At 48.3% G+C, this 27687-nt stretch overlaps 1 protein-coding gene across 1 annotated transcript in view; it reads right to left on the reverse strand.

The window, feature by feature from the left end:
• Tmem61 (transmembrane protein 61) overlaps positions 1-27687 on the reverse strand; it is a 47269-nt gene that overhangs the window by 15598 nt on the left and 3984 nt on the right. The window lies entirely within an intron of this gene.

The following is a 27687-nucleotide window of genomic DNA, read 5'->3' on the forward strand; positions in this document are numbered from 1 at the left end:
GCTGAATACCTACCATCTTAAGGCCGTATGAAAACACAGTTCACCTCATTAGTTGATCAACACGGGGTTGCCTCTACCTTTTGTGAGCCTGAACGCTGCTGCTGTTGACGTTCATGCCCGAGTTTTTGTGTGGCCCCATTCTCCCATCACTTGGGTGTATGACCTGGGTAGGAGTGGACTTGTAGGATTACACAGTTAACTCTCTATTCAACTGGTTGAGAGCTGAGGCCCAGAGAAGTCAAAACAGCTACCCAGGATCATCCATGTGGGATCAGGTTTAAACCCAGACCCACCCACACAGAAGCTCTGCTCCCTCCTGCCTTTGGAAGACATAACGTCGTTCCGGGACCACCACCCCCTGCCTGACATGTGAGTATCCCGAGAGCAAGGATTTCATTTGTGTTGGGTAAGTTCCGCCCTGTAGTAGAGGCTTCTGTGCACGGGTGCTCAGTGCTTCACGTGGGAAGAGTGAGCCTGTGTACGTGATGTGAAGTTTCAGGAAGTCTCCAGATGTCTGTTGTGTTAGTTGAATCAGACTTGGAGCCGGGATGAACTTCTCGGACTTTTGGAGCTAAAAAGGGACATGCCCTTCCCCATAAGTTCCACGACTGGTCGCCTCTGGTGGCCACACCAATTCCTGGAATTCTGCCTATTCACAGAGAAGCAAGGAACTGGTGCCCTGAGTTCATGGTCTAAAAAGGAAAGCAAAGCCCTTGAGTAAGAAAGGAATTAAATTTTTCAAGGTTGCAGCTTCCTGGGAACACAGCTTATGGCCAAGCCAGGTTACTGCTTATTCTGGGCCTCTGTTCTGTGAAGTCCCAAGACAAGATTCCCAGCAGACCTGAGCCAGGAGGAGATGCAGGATTGATGGTAGCCCCATGAAGAGCTGGTGGAAGCCTTGGCTACAGAGGACGCCTGGATTGGTCAGGAATCTGCACAGGGCCCCCTCTGTTTGCAGAGAATCTAGGTGGACTGAGAAAGGTGGCAGCCAGTGTCCTCAACATACTGAGTGGAGTTGGTGGGAGGAACAGGGGTGGCAGGGGTGAGTTTGGGCCATGACTACAACATGTGGTATTGACCAGTTCTCTGCCCCTCTGAGCTTGTTTTCCGTCTGTAAAGATTAGGGATCTGCTGTGGAAGAATCCTTCTGTACACTGTGTGAATATATGCCACTATGATTAGTTTAATAAACAAACTGACAGGCCAATAGCTGAACAGGATAAAGTTAGGCGGGAAAGCCAAACTGAGAATGATGGGATGAGAAAGGGCAGAGTCTGAGGAGTCACCAGCAGATACAGAGGGAGCAGGAGATGAACGTGCCATGCTAATAAAGGTACAGTCGTATGACAGAGGGTAAATAAGGAATATGGGTTAACTTAAAATGTAAAAGCTAGTTACTATTGAGCTATGGCTGAGCATTTATAATTAATATAAGCCTCTGTGTGGTTATTTGGTAGCGGCTCCCAGGATGGGAAAACGCCACCTACAGGGATCCTTGAAGTTTTGAGACACTAGCCCAGGGTCCACCCTCTTTCTTTCTCTCTTCTTTCCCTCTCTTGTGAGTTAGGCTTATTAATCTACAAGTTCCCATGGGTATCTAATAGAAACCCAAATTTTGTTCAGAGTTGGGGCTCTTTTTGCAGGTAGTAGAGGCTGTCTGGGATTGCTACCTGCTTTCTGACCCCATGTCTTCTGAAAAGCCCCATATTCTGCATTAGCTCCTGGCCCTGTACCCACCACCCTCCTCCCACACCCCAACCTGCCTACAAGCAACTGAGTACAAGACCCTGGGGCACTCCTCCATTCCACTAAACTGCTCTGTCTGCCTGGGTCAGGCATCTGCACCCCAAACCTCCTCCCACCCAGCACCAGGCCCTAGCACAGCAACCGCCACTCAGGATGGCCTGCTGGGCTTCCTGGACAATCTTCAGCGGTGAAGTGAGGCCTGGGTTGATGGTAATTAAAGCTGTGGCAAGCCCGAGTGCTTCAGTTTTCCTCCCAACTCTACCATTAGTCTACCAGCCAAGTCTTTCCCCACTATGGCTCCAGTTCCCCCACAGATGACTGGGATATTTGGGCCAGTTAGTTACAGAAGAGGCATAATGGAGCCCTGATAGGGGACACAGGCGATCCATGGGGTGCCATCTGCTTGCTGATCACCCCTCATCCTGGGCGAGGGTGGGACCACAGCTCCACCAGCTCGCCACTGCTCCTGGTCCCTGAGGTCATTTAACTCAAGACCTGCTGCTGTATTTGCTTCTTTCCCTTACTCTGGAAGCTTCTAGATTTTTCTCTGAAACAACTGAAGGCTGCTTAATTATTGTAGCTGCCCGGTCAGCTGAAGAAAACTCGGCCAGCCAGAATTCATATTCTAAGAAGAAAAAATAGTATTTTAACCACAAACCATCTAAAAAGCACAATCACAAAGTGACAACTTCTATAGTTGTCACTAAAATACCCACAAGCATCTACTTAACAAACTACTATGAATTTTCAGCAAAATACAAAGTACACAAGGGCCACCTAATCTTAAGGGCTTGCCTCATTGGATGTTATCCATACAAAGTGATACGGTACAATATTGACTACATAATCTATTTTTTCCAGGAAACATGTCTTGTATGTTATACAGAAATGAGATATATTAAATGTGTACTGAGTACAGGTGTCATTTAGCACTCTATAATAAACAGACACAAACCAGTCTGAAATCCATCCCAATTAGCAGGGTAGCTGCTGCCTACCTGAGCAAGATGTGGGGAAGAGGAGCCGGAGGCTGTAAGTAGCCCACCCCGTGGGTGTCCCGCCTTCTTGACCCGCAAGACTCAGGAAGTGAGCATGGCCCACTGTGTGACGTCAAGCCGCCCAAGCAGCAAGGAGAGAAACAAGCCTGCATGCAGATGGCCTGAAGCTGCGCTGCTCTACTCTGGACATGTCTACACAGATGCATCTGTGGCATGCCCACACTTCCTGTGACCACCTTGGTTTGTCTTCCCAGCTTGGCCACAGCTGACAGCATGCGTTCACTCCAACCTCACTCCATCCATGTTCACTGGCTTCAAATTTCCTTTATTTTCACTCACAGTGTGAGGAAGTTGCCAGTGATAATGTCCAGCACACTGAACAATGTAGCCTGACCCATGGGGACAAGGCTCAGAATAGGACTGCCTGGTACACACCCCACGCACTCACATGGACTCTGATAACTGAAATGTTGCCCCCGATGCACACGGCCACTCACCAGGCAGGTTTTGCATTAGGCAGTTGTCTTTATTTTCCTGTTGCTATGATAAAACATCTAGACAAAAGTACCCTAGGGGAGAAAGGATTTATGTGGGCTCTGTCTGTCATGGTGGGGGAGCCAAGGTGACCAGGATCCTGAAGCAATTGGTCATATTGTATCCACAATCAGGAACAGAGAGCCATGAATGCTCAGCTCCTTTCCCCTGTTTTCCCCTGTCCAAGATCCCTGGCCAGAGAAGAGCCCCACCCATACCTAAGGAGAATCTTCCCATATCATTAACCTAGTCAAGATAACCCTTCACAATTGTGCCCAGAGGCCCATCTCCCAAGTGATTCTAAATTCTGTCAAGTTGGCAGCTAACCCTAGCCATTCCACTAGTGACCCTTCTCCTGCAAGTCATAGCTATTCAGACAATGACAACCGAGTCATAACAGGCTACCGGAAGTTTGTTTGTGTCTGTGTGTGGGTACACGTGAGTGCAGGTACATGTGCATATGTGTGCACACACATGTGGGGCCCAGCAGTCTGCCTGGGGTGTCACTCCTCAGGAGCCATCACTTTGTCTTCTGAGACAGGGCCTCTCATTGGTCTCACCTCACGCAATAGGCTGCACTGGCCAGCAAGCTTCAGGGATCCCCTTGTCTCCATCTCCCCAGTTCTGGGGTTATACTCACGTGTCACCATACCCAGCTTTTTTTTTTTTTATCCTGGGTTCTAGGGGGTCAAACTCTGGTCCCCATACTTGTACAGCAGGCACTTTGCCAAGTGAACTATCTTCTCAGCCCTTATCTGCTACTTTTAATTCCTACCTAGCTGCTCTTTCAGCTACACCAACCAGGATGAAACTGTAACCTGCCCTGAGCTCTACGCCTTCTTCCCAGCACAGCTGGCCCGGGGCTGATCTCTGTCTTCCTCCCCTGCCAGCTTTGATAGCTCCTGCTGGGTGGCCTGCTGTCCCCTCACTACCCCCTTTGTCCCTCTTCTGCTGTCACCCGGAATCTGACACCCCCGGGAGCCTCTCCTTGTCCGTCAGACACAGGTCATTATCACTTGTCTGGTCTGGTCTTCTAAAGAGAACAGGTGGAGAGAGGTACGCACAGCCAGAAAAGCCTGGCTTCCTTCTCCCTGTGTTCAACAAAGGAGAGGACTCCCTCGCTTCCTTCGCCCTCCCTTCCCTCACCCTTTCCCTCTATCCAACAACCACGTCTACTGATCTGGCCTCGAAGGTCTTCCACATCTACCCCTCCCCTCTCCAGCCCCATACCCCCTGGCTCTCTCCATGCCTCTTCACCTCCGCCAACCCTGAGACCATGGTAACCTGCTAACCCCGTGTTCTCAGCTCACCTCACTACAGCTGCATCCCTCGGGTGTCGTCTCCCTGCTGAAGATCCTGTCCCTTGTCTGGGACCCAATTGGATTAAAGTTATGCCCAAACAAGCTTAATGGTAGGATGTTGTACAACCTCCAGGACCGATCCAAGGGAGAAAGACGAAGGTCTGGGGACCTTCACTCAAACACCATCAGAATTCTCACCTGTTTTTCCAGCACTGGAATCAGTACCCAGGGCTCCCCCCACGCTCGGTCAGGTGTGACATCAGACTTTTGTGACGAATACCTGAGAGGAACCATTTAAAGGGAGGAAGGATTTACTCTGGCTCATGAGTTAAGAAGAGTCGGTCCATGGGCTGCTGGCTCCATTTTTTTTTTTTTCAGGCCCATGAAAAGGCAGGAGCGTGGTGGATGAGGAGGAGGGTGGAGCAAGCGGCTTACCTTATGGCAGACAGGAAGCAGAGAAAGACAGGGAAGGAGTAGGGAAGCTCCCAAGGGCATGCCCCCAGTAACTGTTTCCCCCACTAATCAAAACATCTAGCATCTCTCAGAATACCACCACCAACTAGGGACCACGTCTTCCACACACAAGCCTGAGGGAGACATTTTATGCTTGAACCATAACGAGCATTCTACCACACCTCCACCCCCCCCAACCTCCCACCCTCACCCCCCCACCCCCCGCCTGCACTAGAGATTTTCTTTCTATTTACCATGAAGTACTGAGTTAATTATCTCCTGATTTACACCAGTTTTCTCCAGGGTATGTGATATGGATTCACAACACGCCCCCATGGTTGGGCATGGTTGCACATGCCCAGTAGAACCTAGTCACCTCCGCCTAGTCATTTCCGGGTCAAAACGTCTCGTGTGACCAGGACCCATTGGCTTTGCGTGGTTGCGCAAAGTGCACAGTGCAACCATGTGATCTACGTGCATGCGTGGAATAGCCACATGGGCCTGTGTGCGCAGGCGTGGCCCAGCCTTTATAAGCCGGCGCCATGATTCCCAGCTCTGTGGGCGCCATGGGCCCTGGCCCCCGACTGGGAGTGGCTGCAGCCTTGCTTGCTTGACCTTGATCAGATGTCCTCCCTATTCGGATTCCCTGCCGGTATCCACCCTTCTGAATGCTTGAGGGAAGTTCCTTGTGTCCCTGCCGGTATCCACCCTTCTGAATGCTTGAGGGAAGTTCCTTGTTTGTGTATCCTGCATTTTGGGCGTTAACTACTTAGATGCAAGAATATAGAACATTGAGTCTGGAATGTAGACCATTGACAGCGAACTTCTGCCCTCCGGGGGTTCCTCCATTTGTGCTGTAAGCCTGTACGTATTTAAGGTTTCTTCCCTCTTTCAATAAACGGCATTCGACATCCAAACGTACGAATGACTCACTGTCTCTTGTCTCTATTTTTTAATCCGCAGCCCTTCGCTCGGACATGGTGAACGGGTATTGGTAATGCGGGCATTACCGCTACACAGCTCCTTCTTTACTCATGTGTCTTTCCACAGGCCTGTGCACATAAAACTCTTGTTAGTGGATTCTGTCGTGTTTCGTGACGTTTCCTCGCAGGGTAAGAGTGCCGCAAACAACCAACAGTATGGGCAACTGTTTGGTTGGTTTTTGTCAACTTTATGCAAACTATAATCACCAACGTAAGAGAGAAGTTCAATTGAGAAAATGCCTCCATCAGGTTGGCCTATAGGCAAGCCTGTGGAGCATCTCCTTGATTGGTGACTGATGTGGGAGGGCCCACACACTACATGTGGTGCCTTTCCTGGGCAAGTGGTCCTGGCATGTAAAAAAAAAAAAAGCAGGCTGAGCAAGCCAGGAGAGTAAGCCTGTAATCGGCCATCCTCCACGGCCCCTGCTGAGTTCCTGCCCTCAGGTTCCTGTCCTGACTTCCCTCATGATAGACTATACACTGTAAGCGTTTCAGCTTTATTTCTAAACCCTTTCCCCCAAAGTTGCTTTTGGTCATGATGTTTATCACAACAATAGAAACCTAAGACTGCAACCTTGTCCTCTGAGCACTCCTAAGCTGTATTATTTCCTGGCTTTGTCTAACTCTCTCCCAGTAGCAGCTAACACCCTGGGTTCTAAAAGGTAATCCCAAGGATAATCACTTGAATGAGGTGCCCACCCCTGGACCAGTCACTTGAGGCCAAGTAGTGAGATCATATAGCAAGTAAATGACTGCTGAGGGCCACTCCCTTGTGGTTTGACGTCTTCTTCCAAAACTCGTGCGGAAACGCAATTACCACCAGGATGGTTTTGAGGGATGGGGCTTTCCTAGAAGATGACGTCACGAGGCACCATCATGATGGATGGCGGGCGTTTATCACGAGAATGGCTTTGTTATGATGGGAGGGGCTTTGCTATAAAAGTAAATTCAGCTTCCTCTGCTCTTGCTGCTTTCCACGGCACAGGGAGGAGCGAGGAAGCAGCCTGCAAGCTGGGTGTGGTGGTCATGTCTGTAATCCCAGCACTCGAGGCAGAGGGGAGGATCTGGAGTTCAAGGTTAACTTCAGCTGTGTAGTGAACGCAAGGCCCATCTGGGCTATGGGAGATGAGAACAAAGAGGGAGAAGAAAAGAAAGGAGGGAGGGAGGAAGGAGGGAGGGAGAGAGAGGAAGAGAGAGAGCCAGACTAGGGAAAAATAATTGCCAACTCTAAACTGACAGATATATAAATATTTGGGGAAATCCTCGACATTATTAAATCTTGTTCTAGTCAGAATGGCTCTCACTAAGGAAACAAACAACACCAAATGCTCTTGAGGACATGCAGGAAGAGAGAGGCCGTGTACACTGCTAGTGGGAATATATATTAATACAGTCACTGTAGAAATCAGTGTGGAGGCTCCTCAAAGAAAACTTAAAAACAGATCCACTGTATGACCCAGCTAAACCCCTCCAAGGACAGTCTAATGGGCTCTAACTCACCTCACCACGGGGCCACCCACACAGGTAGCACTATTACCAACCTCCAAGTCAAGGCATCAGTCTAGAAGTTTCCATCAGCAGACAAATGGATGAAGACATAGCTCTACATACAATGGAGTTTTGTTCTGACACTCAGAAGAACACTATGAAATTTGGAAGAAAAATTGCAACTGGAGATCACAATTGGGTAAAATGAGCAGACTCAAAAGGAAAAGTATAACCTTCTCATATGAAGACTATCTATATACGTGCACAGACAGACAGACAGACACGGACACAGACATGAAAGTGGAATGGAAGGGAGACATTAGGGAAGAGGGAGGGACCAGCAGGAAGTAGAGGAGGGAGCAATGGATGCCTTGGGGATAAATACGATCAAAGTGTTAATCCCACCAATTGAGAACAAGACCACTACCACAGTTTAAAGCCAAATTTGAAGCAAGTTTTAATTAAATACTGGCCAGGTGGATGGGTTCTGGCCAGGTTCATACCCAGGTTCCTGGGAAATGGTTCCAAGTCACAATTTACAGCAGCTTAAGAAGGAAAATCCATAATCCATTGCATTTCCCATCAGGTCCAATCAGGGGCAAGCATATATTCTGTACCTCCAGCCTATATCCAATCAGGGGCAAGTATACATCCTGATGTGTTTCCCGCCTGTGAATCTCCCACCCACATGTGGTCAAGTACATCTGGTACAGATGGGTCAAACAAACTTGTTTAGGGGAGTGGAAAAAAAATGTGACTTGTTATCTCCATAAACAATAGCCTTCCCGCATTTCAGGAACTGTTTGTTCTTTTAACTCTTTTTTTTTTGTTTTGTTTTGTTTTGTTTATTTGTTTGTTTTTCCAAGACAGGGTTTCTCTGTGTAGTTTTGGTGCCTGTCCTGGATCTCGCTTTGTAGACCAGGCTGGCCTCGAACTCACAGAGATCCGCCTGGCTCTGCTTCCCGAGTGCTGGGATTAAAGGTGTGTACCACCACCGCCCGGCAAACTAACTGTCTGTTCTTGGGCAAAGGGCTTGCAGATCAGAGGCATTTTTGTTTCTTAGATCTCTTAGGCATAGTAATTAAAGCTTAAAACGTAACTTAGGCTCTCACAAAAGTACATGATAAGCATGTGTGAAAATGTCATGTTGAAGTCCATTAAGTTTTAGAAAAATTGTATGCTTTAAAAAAAAAAAGAAAGAAAGAAAAAGAAAAGAAACTTGCTTGGGTATGATGGCAAGTTAATCCAGCACTAAGGAGGCAGAGGCAGGAGGATATCTGTGAGTTCAACGCCAGCCTGGTCTACATATAGAGTTTCTGGATAGCCAGAAATTCTGTCCCAGAGGGGGGCGGAAAACACTTTAAAAAAGAAACCAGGGGTTCTAATCTCAGGCACTGTTGACAATTTTGCTGTAGAGCGCAGTTCTGTGCACTGTAAGGTTAGCAGCACCATGGTGTCTGTCCACAGATGCCAGCAGCACACAGTCACCTGGTGTTTTTCACTGAAGTCAGTAGCTCCCCCTTTGTCAACTGCTGTCCTAATCGGCAGTTGCAGCTCCGCAGCTCCCAGTAGAGATTGGGCAACACAGGCCACAGCTGGGTACAATTCTGTGCCCTCAGGCTCCGGCTCCGCTCTATCACCGTCGCTAAAGGGAACTTTACCTAGATCCCCATCTCTCTATAGAACTCAGGATTCAAAGGTTGTGGTGCAATCCTGCTCGCTCACAGAGGCTGAATAGCAAGTAGCTAACCTCCTCTCCTAGCTCATGTCTGCCCAAAAATGAGGGCGTCCCTCTGCTCAGTCCCTACTTAAGAACCCTAGCTACACATGGTTCCTCCCTACCACTTCCTGTCAGCTAGTTGCTGACTCAGCCTGCTGACTCTAGGTTAATTTTATTCAAACAAATGTAACACATCTTTGCATCATTAAACAAATATTCCACAGCATAATCAAACCTAACACATCTTAAATTAATATTCTACAACAGTCACCCATAACTGAGTCCATCATAAGGGTCCCCAGACATTGCCAATATGCTCTTAGGAGCAAGATTTACCCTCAATCAAGAACCACTAATATCAGCACTCAGGAGGTAGAGGCAGGTGGATCTCTATAAGTTCAAGGCCAGCCTGATCTACAATGTGAGTTCCAAGACAGCCAGAGCCACATAGTAAAACCCTGTCTTGAAAAAACAAAACAAAACAAAGAATCACTGATAAAACAGCCCAACAACATAATAAGTAGAAAAAAATCCATAAAATCATACGTATGGAGGAAACATTTAATCAAAATATAATAGTAGTTGATGAATTTTTTAAAATGTTAGAAAACATGAATAAAAGGAAACTTAATTTGATTTAAACGTATATACTTTATCCAGTCATGGTGGCGCATACCTTTAATCCCAGTGCTTGGGATACTGAGGCAGATGAATCTCTATGAGTTCAAGGCTAGCCTGTTCTACATAGTGAGGCCCTGTCTCAAAAAACGGACAAATAAAATATGTTTAAAAGAAATCAAATTGGATATCCACAAAAAGAATGGAATAATAATAAATGTTATAATTAAAGGTAAAATGCTAAAAAAAAAAATCCCAAGAGATGAGAAAAAGTGAGTGAAGGCTATTTGCTAATATTGATGTTTTTGTTGTTGTTGTTGCTGTTTTTTTGTTTTTTGAGACAGGGTTTCTGGGTGTAATCCTGCCTATCCTGGAACTCACTCTGTAGACCAGGCTGGCCTTGAACTCACCGAGATCCACCTGCCTCTGCCTCCCAAGCTGGAATTAATGCTGTACACCATCACTGCCTGGCTTATTGATGTTTTATTAGAGATCCTAGCCAATGCAATATGGTGTGGAAAGGAACTAAAAATAAGAAATAAAAAATACCATCAAAGCAAATACGAAAAAATCTACTACAGATGACTTTAGCAAGTTAAATAAACAAGAGATAAATTTTAAAAATAAATCAGCAATAATCAGAAAATTAAAATAATGGAGACTAAATTATCTATAGCCCTTCCCACATTGGCAGGTGGTTATAAAGGTCAGATCGGATGAGTCTGGGCTAACATGTTCTGAATATCAGTGCTTACAAGGACAGAAGGTGTTGGGATCCTGGGGAGAGGGCCCGAGGCAGAGACAGAGGAACAAGAACTCTTAGTAAGACATGCATCACTGTGACAAATACCTGAGTGAACTCAAAAGGAGGAAGGGTTCATTTGGCTTGTGGTTTCAGAGATTCGCATCCATGGTTGGTTGGTTCTGTTGTTTCAGGAGAGAGTGAGGCAGAAGATCGCAGCAGGGAGCATGAGGTGGAGGCAGAGCAGTCCACCTCACGATGCCCAAGAAGCAGGGAAAGACAGTGGAAGGACAAAGGGCCATCCTTCAGAAGATGCCTCTGGTAACCTGTTTCCACAACCAAACCTTGCCTGGTATCCTCTCTGTCACTCTCAACCACGCCACGGATGAATCCAGTCATGAAATGGGAGCCTGTATGATCCAGTCACTTCCCCAAAGTCCAACAGCTAGCAACCAAGTCCACTCTTACGGAATATTCCTTTACACTGTGTGAAGATGTGTCACTGTGACTGGTTTAATAAAAAGCTAAAGGGCCAATAGCTAGGCAGGAGGTATAGCAGGGACTTCGAGACAGAGAAAACTCTGGGAAGAAGGCAGAGTCATCAGCCAGATGTGGAATAACCAGAATGGGAATAATGGAGATGAGGTAATGAGCATGTGGAAGAATGTAGATTTTAAAAATATGAGTTAATTTAAGTTATAAGAGCTAGTTAGAAACAAGCCTAAGCTATGACTGAGCTTTCATAATTAATAATAAGTCTCCATGTTATTATTTTGTGAGCTGGTGACCCCAAAATAAAAGTCTGTCTACAGTCCACAGTACATGAGCCATACTCAGACCATAACAAGAACATTCTAATTCCAGATCTGGTTCCCTCTCCAATCTCTCCACTTTACCTGTCTTCTACCTTGTACTCCATAATCCTGCCACACTGGCTCCTAATTCCAGGTCTTTACCTGATGAGTCTTTGCACGTGTCCTTCCCCTTTTCTTTATCCAGAGAATCTTATTTGCTATAAGACACCACTCAGGGGATCTTTTTTTTTTTTTTTTTTTTTTTTTTTTTTTTTTTTTTTTGGTGACTACTTACTTCATTTCCTTTTCCAGGCAAAATTAGGGGCCTAGCTCCCAGATGGAGAGATTTTCAACTTGGCAAACATACATTACATACCCTGGTCAGGGGCAGGATTGAGATGCAGGTCAGGGGCAGGATTGAGATGCAGCAGACCGTCTCACCTCTTAACCCATCCAAACCTCTGTGCTTATGGAAGCAAGGTCACCAGAAGGAGGAGCTCTATGTCCTTTAGTGACAGGATAGAATAGATCCCCGACCCCAACCTGACCTTCAGGATTCGCAGTGTGAGTAATGAGTCTTAAGTGTGGTGGAAGGTATCTGCTAGAGTGGTCAGCATTGCTCAGCCTCCGACTCCAGACCACGCAGGCCCGTGTGCAGACTGGACTGAGGGTCTGTGGTGCCTACAAGCCTGGGCCAGAAGACAGTGAAGTCAAAGGAAAAGCTCTAGGATTAAGGGCTGGGTCATTTCTCCACAGCAGTAGTGACCTTGCATTGGCCCCTTTCCATGATGAGGTCTGTTTCCTCATCAGTCCAACATACATGGGGGTGAAAGAGAGTTCCTACCTTGTGTGGCCATTAAGAGCTTCACAGATCCCACATGTCAAGGGTTTTAGATAAAATGCCTCTTTATAAAGCCTTGTGTCCCCTGCTCTCCACTGCATCCCACCCCGCAGGGGCCAGTGAGGCAGACGTGATACAGAAGAGCTTCACATACAGAGCGTGTGGTACAACAGGCTGTCTGTTGGAAGCACTTTACAAATGGACTCATTGAGTTCTCATAGCAACCCATGTCACAGATAGGGAAGCCCAACCATGGCCAAGTCAAATCACCTCACTAAGTGGACAGTTAGCCAGGAGTCAAGTCAGGATTTGAACCCAGGTGGCCTGGCTCCTGTGAGGGATTCTGACCACAGGGCTACACTTGGTAGTGAGCGAAGTCAAGAGGTGGAGAGAGCTGCCGATATCAGGCCTCTAAAAAGAACCTCATCTGTCCCAGCAGACCTGGAGTGGAGGCCAGACTTAGGGTTAAGGTGATCATGAAGTTGAGGCCAGGCTCACTCGGTGTCTCCTTCCTGAGGAGGAAGCAGACTAAACAGCACACAGGCCAGCCCTTCCTGGGGACTTCGAGAAGAGGTGTGTCATGCGACTCCCATCCTGGAGGCCATGAATGACCAAGTGGACAGTGTTTCTTGCTACAGAGTTTCTGAGCCAGATCTGCAGGAGACTGGGTCACCTTGGGGCCACCTGATCTGGTCTCCTTGTCAGCCCTGGCTAGAGGGCAGAGGAGCCAGCCCTCTCCTCACTAGGAGCAGCCAGCCTAATGCCAAGGTGCTGACAGGTCCCAGGAGAGATGAGAAGGAGCCTTGTTCTGCTATAGAGAACTGAAGTCACTGTTCTGCATCCTTATCACTTTGACTGGGCTGGGGCACTCGGGATCCAGCTAGGGGTGGAGCATATATTGGCCAAGGGGCATTCTTGGAAAGCCATTCACATGCCAAGCCCAAGGGCCCATTCTCAGGAGACTCCCAGACTGTGGGTCCCTGAAGGTGGCCATGCCTCACAGACACATCTTTGCGCACACTGAGTTCATGGAGCTCTGACAAAAACAAAATCCAAGCACCACTTCTGCCTGCTCTTCTCCCCTGCCCAAAGCTCTGAGAGGACGGAGGACCCACTGAAGGTCACGGTGGCGATGCTGTCCACCACTGGAGGCTGGCTGCCATCAGGGTCACTGAACGAGGACCTCTGTTTGGTCTTGGAATCCTAGCCCGCCCCTCTCAGGCAGGAGGAGGCAGGGTAGTTGCAAGATGTTGTAAAATGGCAGAGAAGGAAACAGCACGCCCTTAGCACCAGCCTGGTGACTTGTGAGGACTGTCACCCTTCTATTTGCTCAGCAACGTGACAAGAATCCATGTGCATGCTGGGGTGTTAGGAATTAAAATTTCAGAAGGGCTGGGGGTGTAGCTTAGTGATAACACACTTATGCAGCCAGTACTCACGTTGAGGTCCTGGGTCCCATCCCATCATCCAAAACCAAAATATCAAACACAAGCCCACAAACAGAAAATGAGTGAGTGCCACCTTGTGGTTAGATCTGCCGTCAAAGAAAAGGTTCAGTGACCACCACAAAAGCCATGCCCCAGGGCCAGGGCTTAGACTGCCAGGCCATCTCTCAGTCACCCATCCGAAGCCCAGGGCCCTCAGGGGTGGTCATTTAGTGGCCTAGGACAAGGGCATCAGGGGTTATCATGCACAATATGCCCAATGGTCCACTTGGTGTCCCCTGCTACTGCCAGTCTCTCATTGGCCCAGAACATCATGCCCAATCAGGGTAGCATGGAGGAGATGTTAATCCTGAAATTCACGAGAGAAAAAAACAGTTCCACAATTTTGAGTCAAATTAAAAGCAAAATTTAATAAAATACTGTTCAGGAAGATGGATTCTGGTCAGCTCCACCTCCAGGTTCCCAGAGACTGGCCACATGTCATGTTTTGCAGGAGTTTTAAAAGGTAAAGCCCATAATTCACTGCATTTCCCACCAGGTCCAATCAGGGGCAAGCATACAGCCTGACATATTTCCTGCCTATGTACTGCCCACCTGCATGTGGCCAATCACATCCAGTGTAGTTGGTTCAAACAAACTTGTTTAGAAGAGTGAAGATGTGGGGCTTGTTATTTCCCAAGAACTTCAGCTCCCATCATTTCAGGAAGTCATCTCAGGCTTGGGCAAATGGAGCGTACAGGTTAACTTTGGCTCTTACAGTGACAGTCCTTCCTTGTTTCACAGAAGATGAAACCAGAGCTCAAGGATACGGGGCTGGGCCTTCCCTGCCACCAAGAAAGAACCTTTGTCCACTCCTGGACTCCAGGTCTGTGACCTCCCTCTCATCACTCAGGCCTGAGGAGCTTCGACAGGATTCCCTGCTGCCCAGCATGCTGAGAGTGCTCCTCTCTGTCCTGCTCTGCTCCTCGCTCAGCATCTCCAGGAAAGGCAAGGACCACTGGAGTGAAGACCAGCTGGCGTTACCGTTCACATCCTATTTGGTCTTAGTCTTGTCCAGGTGTCCCTTGTGCTACAGGAACCCCCATCCCAAGAGGGTCTGGGATTCATTCTTGCTAATATGTCTGCCTCACCCCCCACCCCCACTTCCACCCCCCGCCAAAAAACACATAAGGTTGGACCTCTGCCTTCCTGAGGTCCTTGTCTGGGTATCAGAATGCTTCAGCTGACCCACCCCTTACCCAAGAAACAGCCCCATCCCCTGACCTCAGTCTGGGGCTGCTTCTCCCCAGCATACACACACCACTACCACGCGCAACCCAACCTGCCTCTTTCTGGTCAGGCACCTCTGCATCCCTACACTCTGACCCACAACTTTCCTCCCCTGCAGCTGCTTACACAGCGACTGCAGGCTAAGCCCACCGCCCCTCTGTGACACCGTCCTGACCACTGCCCACACTCAGGGTCCGTCCTGTCTTACTGCATAACCCCGGGCCCTGGCTCAGTTGCCAACCAGCACTTTGCAAACTGGGAGAGTGAACTTTGTCCATCCAGGTCCCACTGAAGTTTGCTCAAAGATGAACAAGCAGGTGGTTGAGGGGGTGATGGAAGGAAAGCAGGGATAGGAACCAGACGCCAACTCCCGGCTTGGGGCGCTAGGGTCGAGGACAACTAAGGGAAGTGTGTCTTGGCATCCTTCGTGGCACCCTACCCAGGCTGCACCAACTGTGCTTCCTAGTTTATAAGGAGATCTGGGGGTCTAACTGGGGTTCCCTGACCAGCTTCTGCCCTCTGGTGGTTATGGAGAACAACTCGGCTCCTCATTTATTGCCTCTGCTGCCCCCTGGTGCCTTGTGCTGACCGCTTTTATTTTTCATTCAAGGGCTCGAGGATTTGAAAGAGTGGACTGACTGTAGTCAAGTTATCTTCCCATTCTCCTCATAAAACATATCTCCAGAGCTGGGCAGTGGTAGCGCTCGCCTTTAATCCCAACACTCGGGAGGCAGAGCCAGGCGGATCTCTGTGAGTTCCAGGACAGGCTCCAAAGCTACACAGAGGACTCCTGTCTCGGAAAAACCAATGGAGAATATATATATATCTCCAAGCAGTAAACAACAAGGGCCACTGGTATGCACCCATTGTGCTACAATTACCATGGCAGCCTCAATTCCTGCTGCAGTCAGTGGTCTCTGACTCCCTCCTGTGGGCAGGTGTATACTTTATGCTATAGTTCTGAAAAACTGCTTAAGAACCCAGCCCCACTCCTGCCCATACAGGGCAGCTGATTAACTACAGTTCAAGCTCCCCATGTGGTGCTCCGGTACTATGCTATGACAAAGGTTCCGCAGTGAAAACAACAGGGATGATCCTAACCCTCATGCAGCATACAGGTTCCAGCCTGACCCAGACCTTACTCCAAGAATCCTGAAAATCTGGCTGTGTGGTGCACTCATGCAATCCTCATACTTGAGAGGTGGAGATGGGAAGATCAGGAGTTCAAGGCTGGCCTGGCTAAAATCCCAAAAACAAATCCCCCAAATCTTATAATTATACCACCTAAAATGGAGTTAAATACAAAGCAATTGACGGGAAAAAATGGATTTCAGGTGGGACAGAATTTCAGGAAAGACTTCCTGTGAGAGTGAATTTTGAGCTGAGTTCTGAGGAGTGGGTGAACGTCACTGGTCCCACTCCCATGACCATGGAAGGTGGCAGACAAGCTTATTGAGATAGGCCCCACACGGGTAGGCTGTTTTCTCTGGTAGAAGGCATCTGCAGCCCAGGGACACTTCACAGTGGACAGAGGCCACCTGAGAAAGAGTGCAGAGGGCCAGGCCTGCAGCGGTGAGAAACAAGGCCTGGGAGATCAGTTCTGCTAAACTAATGGAGCCGGAAGCTCGCTCTACCTCAGTTCCTCACAGAAGAGACGAGCAGACTAACACTTTGATCTAGGCCTGCGAGGGACGGGCAGACAACCCAGTCGGCCATCTTGGACTTCTGCCCCACAGGCCTGGGAGGTGATAAATTTGTCTGACTTTATAAATCTTGATTATCAAATATACCCGTCTCAGGGTTTCTAGTACTGTGAAAAGACACCATGACCACGGCAACTCTTATAAAGGAAAACATTTCATTGAAGTGGCAGCTTACAGTTTCAGAGATTTAGTCCATTATCATGGTGGGGAGCATCATGGCGTGCAGGCAGACATGGTGGTGGATCCCACAGGCAACAGGAAGTAGTCTATCTCACTGGGCATGGCTTGAGCATATATGAGACCTCAAAGCCCACCTCCACAGTGACACACTTCCTCCAACAAGACCACACCCACTCCAACAAAGCCACACCTCCTAATAGTGCCACTCCCTTTGGGAGGCCATTTTCTTTCAAACCACCACAGTACCTTATTTATCAAACAAATCTTATTTAACAAATATACCTTATTTATCAAACATGTTGTTACTTATCTAAATTCTCTAGTAACTTGGTCTTAAACATTTAGCAAAGGCATAAGTAGTTATATATCTTTAATCAGCTTTTGTTAATCTAAATAGACCTTTATAACCTTAAAAGCTTATCATCATATAAAAATCCATATTAATCCAAAATATTTGAGACTTGTTGCTTTCTTAGTCTAAAAGGAGATACAATGATGAACTAAGGGCTCAGGATGACTAAGTTTTATAATTATTGCTTTATGCCAAATGGTCATCTTAAGAAGAAATCACAGGGCATGTACCCTTTAACCTCAGTAAAGATGGCTGCTAGTCATGCGGCTGCTTACATCTTGAAAGTCATTAGCCAAGATGGAGGAGAGCCATAAGGTTGCTATTCAAAACATGTTTTTCTAAACAAGAATTATGAATCTAAGTTACACATATAGTATATTCTAAATAAGAGTTGAATCACATATATAGGATGTTATAGCAAAGTAAAATTCCTATGTATAGGTTTCAACTATAGGCCTTTTGCTCTAAGTTTTAAGCCAAATTTTGTTACAGATTTTACAGATCCTTTAACCACACGCAATGAATTTACAAATCAATCCTAAGATAGACTGTTTACACAACAGTCTTAAAAGATTTCTTGAGAAGCAAAGCCCAGAGAAATCATAGAGATAAAAGATTTAAAAGTGGGAAGCTGTAAAGCTTTAGAGATAAGAGACTTTGGGATCATTTGCTTGTGCGGTGGCAGAAGTTATTACAATCTGAGAGAATTTGGAACTCGAGTGCGCCATCTTTGGCATCTATACTGAGCCCAAGCCATGTTCAATAGGACAGCGAGGCTTTGAGAAAACCTGAGTCCAGGAAAAGAACTGAGTCCAAGGAGAAAAAGAGGAAGGATCACAAGAGGAAAAGAGCTCCATATTGGGAGGGTTAGGCAGCCAAGAGGCAGGGGGTAGCCATAGGGGACAAGGAGGAACAGGCAGGAATTCACCATCACCTAAAGGAGGGTTCCAACATCACAGAAGCCACTGGGCATAGAGAAGCTGGGACACTTAGCAGGCGACTCCTGGAGCAGGCAAAGAAACTCACAACCTATGGGCCCAGGAGGGCACTAGGAGAGAGAGAACAGGTAGCTCCGGGGGAAGGGGGAGAGGAGAGGTTGCAGAACCTGGAGAATGTAGGCAGCTCCCCAGGGAAAGTGAGAAAGTTCTGGAAGGAGCTGAGGAGCCATGAGGGAGCAGAGCGGGGTAAGTGTCATGGTAAGAAGAATTTCTTTTCTTTTTCTTTTCTTTCTTTTTTTTTTTTTAGACAGGGTTTCTCTGTGTAGCTTTGCGCTTTTCCTGGGACTCACTTGGTAACCCAGGCTGGCCTCGAACTCACAGAGATCCGCCTGCCTCTGCCTCCCGAGTGCTGGGATTAAAGGCGTGCACCACCACCACCGCCCGGCGTAAGAAGAATTTCAATCCAGGGTCTCCCCAAGTGGACTGAGAGACGTGTCAGAGAGAAATGTCACAGATCACAGAGGAGAGACGACCCTTTCCACATGGTGGGGCCCGGGCAGGGCGAGAGGACAAAGCACAGAGCTCCGTAGTGACACTTACCCAGTAGAAGGGGAGAGACAGGTGGTTAGAGCAGGTAGAGGAGAAAGCAGCTGGAGAGGTGCAAGTGTCTGAGTGCGTGTGAGGGTCAAAGTTACATTTTAAGTTTTCATTACTATGCCTTAGAGATCCACGAAACAAAAATGCCTCTGCTCTGCAAGCCCCTTGCCCAAGGACAGATAGTTCCTGAACTCAGGAGTGGAGCTTGAGCCTTGAGAGGTGTGTGAGGTCTCATTCTTCTGAGACCGGAAGCAGGCTGGTAGTCCGTATATAGTTTTGACAGGCACTGGTAAGAGCTGCTAATTCAGCCTGCTGATTTGTGATGTGGGCTGGACAGGCTCGTGCTTCGACCACTATGGCGTCTGGAACAACAGTATATCCTACTTTATCTACTCCTTCATACAGGAAGGAGCTGCTATCTGTGTACCGTGTATAAGTAGCCTGAGGAAGTGCTCCCTCCTGTATGTGTATATGATAAGGTAATAACTCTGCTAGGGTCTCAATACATGAGTGAGATGGGAAGTACTCCAGGGTTGGTCAGGAGAGAAGATTGACATGTTAAGAGGTGGGACGTGGCTGAAAAGTCAGTGATGTGTCCTCCCTCTACCAATGCTACCTGAAGGGAGAGAACTCAGGAGGGAGGCAGTGTTTGGGAGCCCTTGTATGTTAGGAGGTGTGAAAGGTGGTGAGGAGAAAGGACAGTAATAGGTGACCCCAAGGTTAACATCTTTGATTCACATATAAGAAGATCAGCTGCAGCCAGAGCTCAAAGACAAAGTGCCCAACCTTGGATAGTGAAGATAATACACTAATCCTGTTGTGACTTTATAGCTAGCAGGGGCCGAGTGGGAGAACAGGAGGCACAGAGAGGAGGCTTAGAGTGAAGGCAGGAGAAAGCTTTACACAGAGAGTCTCTTTCCGTTTCTCCGATTGCCCACAATAGTTGTAAATATCCCTAATAATATTGGGATCTAGGGTGCCATTACATGGCCATTTAGATTGTTTATCTAAGGGATATGGAGGGCAAACTTTGTTGCAAGAGTGAAGAAGTTTAGGGCCTTTCAAATAGGGTGCTAGGTGTAGAGGCTTGAGATTTTCTAGGAGGCATCCCAAGGGGGAATGGGAGGGCACAGAATGTTGAGTTCCCATGGGTGAGAGGTAAGGGAAAGGTCACTGCTGCTGTAGTCGCTGTGGTGAGATATTGTTTGTAATAAAGCTTGCCTGAAGATCAGAGGACAGAGCCAGCCACAGAGTTGGCCACAGAGCTCAGGCAGTGGTGGCTCACACCTTTAATCCTAGCACTCAGGAGGCAGAGACAGAGATCCGTCTGGATTTCTGTGAATTCAAGGCCACACTGGGCTACACAAGATTAATCCAGTCTAAAAGAGAAACAGCCAGGCAGTGGGGGAACATACATTTAATTCCAGCACTTGGGATCACACACCTTTAATCCCAGCACTAGGAAGGTTGAGACAGGAAGTGATATGGCTGGGCAGAGAAAGGAATATAAGGTGAGGGCTGGGCAGAGAAAGGAATATAAGGAGGGAGGAGACAGGAATTCGCTCTCTCTCAGAGGCTCTGTCAGGCTGAGAAGTTGGTAAGAGGCGGTGGCTGTGGCTTACTCTGTTTCTCTGACCTTTCAGCTTTCACCCTGATATCTGGCTCCAGGTTTTTGTTATAAGACCATTTAGGATTTGTGCAACAAGTCACAGGTGTCCCCTGGACTCAGGGAGGACCGAATGAGGACCAAGCCATTCAGTGGGTCATCACCACACTCAACGGTGGTCAAGCTTAGCCTGGCTAGGCCAATGGATAGACTCGGGTACCTGGTACCAGGGCTCCCATGGAGGTGAGAAGGTGAGAGAAAACTGAGCTCTTAGGGGGATGGGTCTCATCCACAGGAAAGGGCTGGAAAAAGGAGCCACAAAAGCCACGGGGGCCTAGAGGAATTATGGGCAGCTCCAGGGGAGGACAGGAAGGGATGCAATAGTCCAATTGGGCCTAAGGAAACAGCCTGATTGCAGCTCCGAGGGTGGAGTAGTGTGGCCTAGAGAAGAGGGCCAGCCAGGTAGATAGCCTTAATGATTATGGAGGGTTTGGAAAGTTGCAGGTCCAGAGCTTAATTACAATTACCATTAGCTCCATAAACAGCCATTTATTTGCCACTGTTGGATGGAATGCTGAGCAATCAGCGAGCCGGAAGGCGAATCCATTGCAGATGGACTGGAGATAAGGGGTAGGGTCCCAGTGTGGCTCAGACCACAAGGGGAGAACTCGGGCACCAGGGGAGTCTATCCCCGGTTTTGGCACCAAAATGCAAATGTCACAGCTCCGGAGGGAAAGGTATCCTGACTTGTTGGGAAGTCAGGCTATCCTTACAGCTATGAAGGGAGGTATCCTGGATACATACAGCTGTGAGGAGAAAGGGAGAAAGGTATCCTGACTTGTCAGGAAGTCAGGCTATACCTGAAGCTGGGGTGGGGTGGGGGATGGTCTCCCCACAGGAGGTAGCAATCCTGCTCCTCTCTGAGAGAGCGCCATTACAGCTGAGCTCTGCTCCACGCCCCCTTAAGGGAGCTTCCCAGCAGAGGTATCAGTTCCTTCTGCTCTGTTCCCCTAAGGGAATGTCCCAGCAGAGGTATCGTTTCTTTTTCCTTTTTTTTTTTTCTTTTGGGGGGAGGGGGATTGTAACAGGTTTCTCTGTAGTTTTAGAGCCTGTCCTGGCTCTGTAGATGAGGCTGGCCTCACAGAGACCGCCTGTCTCTGCCTCCCAAGTACTGGGATTAAAGGTGTGTGCCACCAATGCCCAGCGGTATCTGTTTCTTATCAGCTCCAGTCCAAGATGTTACTTCTTCTGCTTCACTCTACTGAAGGGGAAACCCCTGCAGAAATGTAGCCATCTGCTCTGGCTCCGGCAACAAGTTGTTAACTTCCGCTCTGCTCCTAAAGGAGTTTCCCAGAAGTATCTGTGTCTTCTTCTGTTCCCCTAAAGGAACGTCCCAGCAGAGATTCTGCTGTGCACTGGTGAAAGATCTTCACCCAAAACTCTTTTAAGAAAGATTTATCTGAGAAGAAGGAGTCCAGGAGAGTGGCTGCCTCTCCCAGGGTGGAGAAGGACAGCCCACATATGAACAAGCAGAGGAGCTGATGTAGGGCTTCTTAGGGGTGGAGTGTTTCCAGAAAGAAGATTGGGGATTGGTTAGTTTTCATGCTCAGGGATTGGTTGGTTTCATTGGTCAGGAGCAGAGTTGGCTCTTGTTCTAGGGCCAAGGTGTGTTTCTTTGGTTCTGGTTTCAGGGTCAGGGTGTGTTTCTTTGGTTCTGATTTCAGAGCTAAAGTGTTTGTTTCACTGACTCTTGGTTCAGGGTCAAGGTGCTAGATTTTGTGCTCAGGGATTGGTTGGTTTCATGTTCAGTGGGTCAAGGGCAGATTTGGCTCTGGTTTCAGGGCCAAACTGTGTTTCTTTGTAGCTAGAGTTTTCCTGCCTGGCCCACAGTCAGGACAAATCTTTGTCACCCGCCAGTCCCACAGCCGCTCAGACCCGACCAAGTAAACACAGAGACTTATATTGCTTACAAACTGTATGGCCGTGGCAGGCTTCTTGCTAACTGTTCTTACAGATTAAATTAATCCATTTCCATAAATCTATACCTTGCCACGTGGCTGGTGGCTTCACATGCTGCTGGTCATGGCGGCAGCTGGCAGTGTCTCTCTGCCTCAGCCTTCTGCTTCCCAGAATTCTCCTCTCTCCTTGTCCCACCTACTTCCTGCCTGGCCACTGGCCAATCAGTGTTTTATTTATTGGCCAATCAGAACAATTTGACATACAGACCATCCCACAGCATTTCTTTCTGGCCCTTTTTAACCTTTTGGTTCTAGTTTCAGGGCTACAGTGTGTTTCTTTGGCTCTGGCTTTAGGGTCAGGGTGTGTTTCTTTGGTTCTGGGTTCAGGGTCAAAGTGTTTCTTTCATTGGCTCTGGTTTCACAGTCAGGGTGGGTTTCTTTGGCTGGCCCTTTTACCCTACAATTAATACATTCCAAAAGGTTTTATCTGTTAGTCACAAGATGTTAGGTGAGACTCAGGGATGGATAAGGAATGGCTATTTATGGAGCTAATGATAATTGTAATTAAGCTCTGGACCTGCAACTTTCCAAACACTCCATAATCATTAAAGTTGTAGTCGCTTAAATCAGCCACTTACAAGACTCAGTGGAAGGTACCGAATCTTTGTGGGAACTCATTCACAGAGCCCTGGCAGGTGGAAGGACCAGAAGCCAGGGAGGAAAGTTGAGCAGAGAAGCAGTTGTGGAGAGCCCAGGACAGAGCTAAAGCTGCCCTGCCAACCTCACCCTGTTCCTGAAATCAAATCCCCCACATCCCATCCCTCTCCTTTCACAGGCCAGCACTCCGCAGGCCTCTTCAGGGGCCACACAGCTCATCTCACGAATTCACATGACTCCTACAGACAGCCATCTCCAACCTCAGCTTGCAGACAAGGAAGTTGAGACACAACGCAGCAAATTCACACCATTAGTAAGAGCAGCCTGGGATTCGAACCACCCTGTGTCAGGTCAGAACTCATGCTGATTTTACTCTGTATAGTGATTTGAACAAGAAATGCCCCCCATAAGTTCAGGTATTTGGTTCCAGTTGGTGATGCTATTGGGGGACAGAATTAGTGGTGCAGCCAAGAATGGCACTGGTCAAGATTATACAGCCTCGCCTTAATTCCAGTTTGCTTGTCTGGGCCTCCTGCTCCTGCTCCAGGTGATGCCTGTCGCTGGGTGCCATGCTTCCCTACCGTGGTGAACTCTCATCCTTCTGGAACTGTAAGCCCAAATAAACTCTTTATCCTATTGGTTGTCTTGATTACGGTATTTCAATTTTTATGAACTCTACTATAAATAAAATCTTGCAAATAAAAAAAGTCACACACCAAAATTAATCAGACCCCCCCCAAAAAATGAATCAGACCCAAAGTCTATGAACTTTTTATACAGTGTAAATAGCCATTTACACTATAGAATTTATTTTTATGCACTTATCCACCACCAAAAGTGAAAAAGCCATGGTAGAGGTAGAACTCAAAAACAATTGTTTTATATCCTCTTTCATAACGCATGCCCATTGACAATGTCACATTCATAATTCTCATATCCATTGCCTGCATTCAGTCCTTTCTCGTTCCCTAATACTTAGCTTTTTCTTGTTCTCTTTCCTGCATGTTCTACTGTAGGTCATGTGTTTATCACAGCAACAGAGACACTAGCTGGGACACCATGTCACAAATCTGCAGGACAATGGCAGACAGGAGAGCACTGGACAAGGAAAGCACATACTTTATCTTGTAAGGTGCCCTGTGCACCAATCAGCTTGCTCAGCCTCCTCAGCAGCTAATGGGGTATTGTTGTTGTTCTTCACATAATTGTTATAGGTTTTCTAATGGGTAATAAAAGAGATGAAGTAATGCAAACAATAGGGCCAGCTTATATTGTTTGCTCCCAGGGTCCGTGGAAGAGTCTAACAACCAGCTGAGGATTCTAATCTGAGGGATATTCAATGAATCTAAGCACACTGAGTTCTCTAGTCCGTTCGTTTTATTCTTCTAAGTCAGTTCTATCTACACTGTTTCTTTTCTGTTCTCATACTTAGCTCTTCTCGGTCCCTCCTGCTCTCAGTCCCTCCTGCTCTCAGTCCCTTCTGCTGTTCTCTCGTCTCTATCTAGTTCTTTCCGTCTCCATCCTCATCTTTGTTCTTCTCCATCCATCCTCCCAGTGCTCACAGAGAACCAGTATACATACCCACACAGTAATTCCTTGGCAAAGCATTGTGAGGCTTGAAGTTTTCAGGGTCACAGGGAGAAGTGATAAGGATCCACACATAAAGCAATAATTGTCAGCTTCCAATTACAACCCAAAAGGGGAGTGACTAAAGGGGAGTTCTCTGGTAGGGTCAACTAAAGGCTAAGGTCAATTAGGGAGTTTATGTGATCAAACTGTAATCTAGAAACAGATTAGGCAAAACATGACGAGTGGACGGACCATCTAGATTGCAAGAGCAAGAATGGAGCCTCTAAGAAGAGAAAGCCAAGACCTGGGGTATCCTGGAGACACTGCGGGGAACTAAATGACCACTTCGCATCCTCCCGGGGTGCTCTCCAGGCCTTGTGCCTAAATCTGGCCGCATCACTGTTACCTGGACACTGCCTCACACAGGCATGTGAACCTCAGCTCTGCCAGTGACCATCCAACCACAGAGCTTCATGCCTTCATTGCTCTGTACCTCAGTCTTCTCACTTCTAAAATGTGGACAACCATCCTAGCCAACACCCACTGTGGGATCGCTGTATGGACTCTTGTGAGTTTGTGTCCCGTGCTCACTCGATACTCCAAAATGTATACTCACAGGTTTTTGTGAAGATGGGGAAGCTGATGCATGCGAACAGCTCAGAACAATGCCTAGTACACAGAAGGTAGGCAGCGAATGTCAGCCATTATTAGAAGGGAGGAGTGGTCTCCAATCCCAGCCATACACATGATCTAGACCAAACGAATTACTCACATCCCACCTGGTGGGTCTTCTCCCCAGCCGAGGTGCACAGCCAGGGTGCTAAGTGTCGGAGGGACTGTATTCAGGAACTCAGTCCCACCCCACAAGCTGGCCACTTGCTCACCGGTCTGCCCTCCTGGCCTGGCACCCCCATACCAGTTCTCTCTCTGGGGCCTCGGCACCTTGTCAGGGGAGGGGGCCAGAAGATCTTATTTTCCACTCTGACACAGCACTCAACACTTCTCTTGTGGTCCTTCCTGTTCCCCACAGGGAAGCCTCATGCAGGGGCTTTTCTCTCGTCCCCGGATCTATTTTGATGTGTTAGACTCTTGGCCAGAGCTGTTCCGTGGGGCTGGAACAGAACAGAATTGCCCTCTTGCTTAAGCTATAATCAGTCACTAATAAGTGACCACAGGCTTGGCTGTTGTCCTACCCTATCATTCCGCTCTCTGCAGCTGGCCACAGTCCTTGACGGTGGCAGGAACAGCTCCTGGCTTCAACGTGACCTCCTGAAAGCACCATTGTCTCTCTGACCACAGCCCAATGCCCCTCCCCACTCCCGCACCAGCCTTCCTCCTGATCCTGCTCACAGTTCTCCTGGCCCCTCGGTCATGTGTCCTCTGTCGCACAGGCTGAGTCTCAAAACATCGCCTCTTCCTGGGAGCCCTGCAGAAGCCCCAGACTGATGGTCACAGTTAGAATGACCATACACGATAAGCCACTCTTGAGGGCGGGGGAATAACCATACACTCAGTTTTACACACCAATGCCTACTACAGTCCCTGGCTCATAGGAGGTATTTGGGGGCGGGGGGATGAGTAGGAGAGGAAGCAGGAAGAGAGGGTGAAAAGAGATGGGGAAGGAGGAGAAGGGAAGAAATTTCCAGCCCTAACCTGGCCTTGGAGGCCCTTTGAGACCAAATCCCTCCTTAGCTTTCCATGTCATCCTCCAGCCCTACTGCCTGCCAGGGGGTGTCCAGAGCACAGGTGACTTTTCTTGTCACCCTCCAGCCCTACTGCCTGCCAGGGGGTGTCCAGAGCACAGGTGACTTTTCTTGTCACCCTCCAGCCCTACTGCCTGCCAGGGGGTGTCCAGAGCACAGGTGACTTTTCTTGTCACCCTCCAGCCCTACTGCCTGCCAGGGGGTGTCCAGCCCACAAGTGACTTTTTTATGCATATACGTATGCTGTGTGCTCCAGGGGACCGAGAGGCCCCTCACTCACCCTGCTCCCCTCCACATCGGTACTCCTGGTCACTGGCCTTCCTGCTACAGCTATTCAGACTTCCCACCCAGTCCTCCTTGTCTTCCTGCCCAGTGTTCATCTCCCTCAGGGCTCCAATCCCTATCTGTCATGACGTGCATCTACCAAAAAGCGTTTTCATTTATGTGTGTGTGTGTGTGTGTGTGTGTGTGTGTGTGTGTGTGTGCCTGTTTCTGTGACCCACATACATGGAAGTACCCGAGGAGACCAGGCGAAAGTGCTGGATTCTCTGGAACTGGAGTTACAGGCAGTTGTGACCCACCTGATGTGGGTATGGGAACTGAACCTGGGTCCTCTGCAAAAGCTCTTAACCACTGAGCCATCTCCCCAGCCCACCCTGTCTTTCTGTCTTTGGATCGCGCACCGCCCCCCCCCCCCCAGTGTAAGTTCCACGAGGGGAGGTTTTGGTGCTGTGCTCCGAACAGTTCTCCCAGCACCTAGAGTGATGCCGCCCGTGAGGCGATGCAGGGGGATTAGCAAAAGGGTGGATTCTTCCTTCCAGACCCTCCCACTCGTCCCCCTTGTGAGGCTGCCCCTGCTGTCCCCAAAAATCGCTTTCCGGCTGGTGTTGGTTCTGTGCCCTGTGCCCATGTCATTACTGGCTCATAGGCCTAGCTTAGCCCAGGTTCCTTACAGGAACGACCTGAGGCAAAGTCTTTTGTTTGTTTGTTTGTTTGTTTGTTTGTTTGTTTGTTTGTTTGTTTTTAGAGACAGGGTTTCTCTGTGTAGCTTTGTGCCTTCCCTGGAACTCACTCTGTAGCCCAGGCTGGCCTTGAACTCACAGAGATCCGCCTGCTTCTGCCTCCTGGGTGCTGGGATTAAAGGCATGTGCCACCACTGCCCGTTTTTGTTTGTTTGTTTTTTTGTTTTTTCAAGATTATTATGTATAGTGTTCTGTCTAGAGATCTGGTGCCAGATCTCATTAGAGATGGTTGTGAGCCACCATGTGGTTGCTGGGAATTGAACTCAGGACCTCTGGAAGAACAGCCAGTGCTTTTAACCTCTGAGCCATCTCTCCACAAGGCAAAGCCTTCTTAAGGAGTGTAATGCCAGGGAAAGCAAGGAGCAGGCCAGGGGCAGGGAAGCAGAGAGCCAATGGAAGGGTTAAAGGGTCCTGTGGCCTCTGCCATGACTCCTACTCAGCTACACACTGAGGCCCTTACCTCCGATGGG

Source organism: Peromyscus maniculatus, chromosome 2 (assembly GCF_049852395.1).
Source record: "Peromyscus maniculatus bairdii isolate BWxNUB_F1_BW_parent chromosome 2, HU_Pman_BW_mat_3.1, whole genome shotgun sequence".
NCBI lineage: Eukaryota > Metazoa > Chordata > Mammalia > Rodentia > Cricetidae > Peromyscus > Peromyscus maniculatus.